Here is a 5882-nt window from a genome sequence, read left to right as displayed (position 1 = left end):
AAATCTCTATTAATTAATCTAACATAATCTAAAAGGTTTTTATCTATATTAGTATCTTAATTAGAGAAAAAAAAAAAGTTAATCCCTTACTGTTTTAGTAAAAATTATTTAATTCGATACTTAATTCTAATTATTTAAAAAATTATATATAAGAGATTTAAACCAGGCACACCTTAAAAACAGAACATAGGCACTTAGCTTAAATTCCTAAATTCTAAACAAGTCACCCAGCATGTTTCAAAAATCAAGTAATCTCATAGTTTTGGTTCACCAAATTTCAACATCAAATGAATGAATGAGAGAATTTATAAAGGAAATTAGTACTTGTATCCAAGGAGTGAAATTTCGAAAATTTCGGCGAAATTTTCGTTTTTTAGGGATCCCGAAATTTTATCACATACCCCTTAATTTTTGATAATATTTCGGCGAAATTTCGTTAATATTTCGGCCGAAAATTTCGACCCCCCACAAGTGCATTTCTGTCAAATTTCGTCGAAATTTGACGAAATTTCGTCGGAATTTCACTGTATCTAGTCAAGGCTGTCAAGCACTCCCAACGCCTCATTTAGTCATTTGCATCCACACACTCAGATCTCTCTCTCTTCACTCTGTCTTCTCCGCCTGCGACAGCCCGGCCCTTGCCTCCTTCTCCGGAGTGACTCTCTCTCTCTCTTCACTCTGTCTTCTCCGCCTGCAACAACCCGACCCTTGCCTCCTTCTCCGGCGTGACTCTCTCTCTCTCTTCAATCTGTCTTCTCTGTCGCAACAACCCCCTGCAAGGTTTGTAACTTTGTAGTTTGTACTACAAATCTACAATTGCTTCGCTGTGGCTCCATATACAGGCGTAACACTGAAGTTCCTAGATCATTTCTGGTCAAAGGTTGAATGCCAATTTGAACTATAGGCCTATATGGAGATATTTGTATTCTCTTAAGATGTTCTTGACGGAGAACTCATTAATTGTAGTGTATTTCGTGATTTATCATTTATTCAAGTTTTTTGTCCCTATGTTTCTTTAGTTTTTTTTTTTACTAAAATTAACACTCAATTTCTTTAGTTTATCAAGCTAGACTCTGTAATAAAGTAGCCTATGAGTTGTCTCAACTCTCAATATGGTGCTAATTGTGATCAGGAATTCAGGATGTCGTGTGGGTTGATCTTTAAGTATAAATGAATGATTAGTTGAACTTTGATGTTTGTCTGAAAGTGGATATTAGTTGGTTTACTGTTTTACATATACTTCTTGTATGGCTTTTGATGAAAATAATTGAATATTCTCATGGGTCCGATCCAATAGCAATCACTTGCTCTTGGGTATTGATGGAGTATTCAGATTTGAATAATACAGCCACTATTGGAGTATTCACTTGTCTGATCCATTCTTCAAAGTTGTTCCACTATTGGAGTATTGATGGAGTATTGATGGACTATTGTCTGATCCACTATTGGAGTATTGATCCATTCTTCACTTGTCTGATCCACTATTGGAGTATTGATGGAGTATTCACTTGTCTGATCCATTCTTCAAAGTTGATCATTGTATAATACAGCCACTATAAGTTTAACATTACTTTCCAAAAACGAAAGCTAATGGGATGGCATAATTTCTCGTGGGTGTAGCCGTGTAGGTATGGCCGTATAGGAATAGGACTCTTCACCCTCTGTCTTGGTCCTCTTGGATACCCGACTAGTTTAATAAATATACATTTTTATAATTACATTTATTTATTATTTGTATGTTTTATTAATGATTTAATGTTGTGATAATATAATATGATGTGTGTTAGTGTGTTATAAAGTCTATAACTCTATAAGTAGAAACTGTAGAATTGTAGACACAAATTTATTTATTTTATTTTATTTTGCTATGGCCGGGATTGTTGCTTCTTGTTCTATAACAAGGTTGAGGAGGAAATTAATCTAGCTTATTCTATTTAAGTTAGGGTTGAGGAGGCAATTACTTTATCTACAGTTGAGTACTTAAGTATACTGTATACATATACTGGTTGTTGATTATGAGTACAAATATAAATAAATTTGAGGTGTTATTTATATAATTATTAATTAGTGATCCATTTTTTTAACAGTATTTACCACCAGCGCACATTATATTTATCTTATATCACATAAAACCTACTATATAATTTGGTTTCTTCAATGTTTTTTTTCAATATAGTAGATAATATGTTAAATAAGCATATGGTCAAGTTTCATTCAAAATTTTTCGTATTTTGATAGCAATTTCCGTCATTTTTATCTAATTTTGTCGAAATCAAAATTTTAATTGAAATTTCCACGAAAATTTCCGTCGAAATTTCCATCGAAAATTTCCTCGAAACCGAAATTTTACTCCTTGCTTGTATCAACTTTTTCTCAGTTACCTAGCTATGTGACACACAATGTGCTCAATATATCATTGTACTAAAAAAAGAGCAATGCTTGGGTCTTCATGTTTAAGGACCAACCTTGTCCTCATAGCCAATTAAATGAGCCCATGATGGAGTCCATCATCCCAACGCTTTTTTCTCTGTCATAGTGGAGCTCATTTAATTGGCCATGAGAACAAGGTTGGTCCTCAAACATAAGGACCCAAGCATTGTCTTTTAAAAAATATAATTTCAGAGTCAATGTAAGAATGTGTTTAGGCCTGATTTTTGTACTGATCAGTAATTTGGCCTGGAATGGAAAGATATTGGTGCCACACCTCGAACCCTGGTATGCGACATAAGCACCTTCCCTGAGTATCCCGAGAGATTAATGTTAACAAACCGGCGTTAATGCCAAAGACGCTCAAGGAAGGTTAAGCCTTATAAATTTAAATAGACCGGGTTGGATCAGAGCACTCATTACACAACATGATCTTTTAAGGAAATAACAATATCAAAGAAATACATAGATATATAAAATAACCAACCCACTAGGGTGAAATAGTTAAATCAACACCCCATAAAGGCAATTACTAAAATATAAGCAAAACCCACATGAGTTTACAAAATGAGTAAAACAAAATATCATTGTTTAAAATAGGTTCCCAATGGAAAACACTCATGGGAAAGCAAGAACCGTGAAAAGCAATAAACATGACAACAGAGACCTTGAGACACCCGACAAGAGAATCCAAACTGCGCACCTTTCAGTCAAGATCTCCTCCAAGAGGTAAATTTGCATAAGCAATAGAGAAAAAACAAAACAAAACAAAGAAAGTAGGGGGTAAGCATCTCATATGATCATAGCTTCCCTCAAGGGACCCTGCTAGGTTTGAAAACCTTTAAAAACATTTCCCTGTGAAAGATTGATTTCTAAAATCCCAAAACATTTCCACAAAATCGATTTAACACCTCAGCTGCAGCAGTATATAGTAAACATGCATAAAAAACCATAAATAATAATAATAATCTAGATGGTAGATGCACATTAGGTACGATTATGGTTAACTATAAACAAATAAATAGCGTCCATAATGAGAGTGCCCTGGTAAACATGAATAGGTACTCAAAATCGAGAATCTATACCACTGCCACCTTGATCAATCGTGCACGCCCACCTTGCACAAGCACATGTGTCCATGTATAGGCTCGCCCAGCTTCACACAATATCCAAATCAAATTCTTCTAAAACGTTTAGGAATTTGAACCCAAGGTCATGTTTTACAACGTTACCCGAACTCTCAGACCAATAATAATAATCATAGCATGTTATAACTGTTTCAAAACTACACATACACACACAAAATCCATAGTCAGGAATGTAGGATAAATCCTTCTACCTGGAATCCAATGCTCTTCAAGTATTCTCTTCCACAAGACTCCCACGTTCGCGCAAGGTCCTATCTTGACAAATCCTTCGTAACTAGACAACACGACAACCTTAACCTCTTAATAACTTGACAACTGGGTAATTTGATAGAAACAAAATCGACAAAAGAAAACAAATTCTAAGTTAAGGACGATTAACAATAAGGGAAGACGGTATGACGGTATGACTTTTCCTTTAGTCACACATTGCAAGTTCGTAGTCCTAAGTGGGGACTAAACTATTCTCTTTAGAGTTTACTTAAGGGTTCACAAGTCTCAAGTTTTATTTTTAAGTCAAACCAATTGACTAGTTGCTTTAACTTAAAGGAAATCCTTAAAATAAATTAGATTAAACTTAATCTCTACAATTGAAACTTGCTAATCCTAGCATGCTCATTACGTTTAATTAAACAATTAAGTATCCAAAATAAAGCTAGGCATGCTTAATTAATAAATAAATCTTACTTAATTAATCTAAGTATGGATCTTAAAATTAAAGCCTAAAAATAAATAAATAAAGTAGAAATAATAAAATATTTATCCGGCTGTAGACCTCCAAAGGTAGACTCCACTCCTAGGGAATCCTCCTTGCATTCCCAAAACTGTAAACTATGAGAAGTTTATTCCCTTTTGGTATGTCTTTTCTTAGATAGACTCCCAAAGAACCAAGGAGTGAGTAAGTGAAAATGAGAGACAAGGGTCTCTATTTATAGGCACTAGAGGGTTGGAAGAAGTTGTAAATCTCCAATGTGGGACAAATTGTACTAAAAATGCACAAATGAGGCTAAAAATCTGAACTGGGTCAAAAAAACCCATCAAAAAACCCTTTTGCACTCAAAAAAAACCCGTGGGTTGACCCATTTGAAGACACGCGGGTTGTGCGACTCGCTTTGGCTTGGAACCGGTCCTTCCCCAGAGCAACAGTCAAGAGCATCCTCCTTTAATGATCTTGGACGGCTACGATTAGAAGAAGTGAGGTGGATTCAGTGTGACTCGCCCCCTGTGCCTGTGTGGCGCTGCATCATCGCCTTGTCAGCAATGCTGGGCCAGTCGCAGCGCGCCACGTGGCTTGTTGTCGGGACTCCAAACTTTGTATATTAACCAAAAATAACTCGGGATTCCAAATAATTTCCCGAAAATTCCTACGAACTAGTAGTAATTAATCACAATTTCTTGTAACCTCAAAATAACAAATTTTTCTCTAGAAAAATTACGAAAAATTCAACTTCAAATAATTTAATTCTCAAAAATTAATTTCAACTTGATAATCACCAAAATCACACTCAAGGGTACTAGAGTTCAACTCTAAACCTCTAACAGTACAAATTAGTTACTGAAAAGATAAAGGAAACTCTATTTCCTTTAAGAAACCTTAATTAAGCTTCTAAGTACGAAAGAAATTTGAAAACATGTGTCGACACACAATAGGATTGGAAAAATTCAGGGTGTTACAATTGGGCCGTTGCAAAACTAGCCCAATAAATGGAAGAAACTGCCAAGACAGAGTAGGCCAGTCCAAAAATGGGTTGGAGACAACACAGAAGCCCAGAAAGCCAAGCGGGCCGAGTCCAGCGCGCAGATTAAATCAAAGGAGGCAAGTCTCATTGGAACAAGGAACCAAAGAGTCCGGAAGGCGAAGAGTAGTCATAACTCTCCAAGATCCTTTCTTGTTGCAACTCTTCGAAAGATCAGGACTCTTGAAGTCCAAGGCACCCGTTAGGGTTTTACCACTATAAATAGAGGCCTTGTATCTCCACAAAGGAGAACATGAATCCCCAGAAAAATTCCCATAAATCTCAAGCATCAAGAGCCCTTGTATTTTTAATTTTCATAGGTAGTCACCATGTTCTTTTGTTTTTAGGCTTGTTCTTGAGAAAATCTTATAGTTTCTCTCAAGAACTTAGGATTAATTAAAACCCTTGTTTTCTTCAATTTTTGTTGTAATTAGTATGAGTATGGTATCTTAATTCGCATATTTATAGTTTAGCTTTACTTTCTTGTTCTTTAAATTTTGCGTAAGTAGGATTATTGCTTTATTTATTGCTTTCTTAGATTAAAGTAGTTTTTAGATTATGCGTTTTACCGTTA

This window comes from Dryas octopetala, chromosome 8, assembly GCF_963921425.1.
Source record: "Dryas octopetala chromosome 8, drDryOcto1.1, whole genome shotgun sequence".
NCBI classification, from domain to species: domain Eukaryota; kingdom Viridiplantae; phylum Streptophyta; class Magnoliopsida; order Rosales; family Rosaceae; genus Dryas; species Dryas octopetala.
This window is presented reverse-complemented; position numbering follows the sequence as displayed.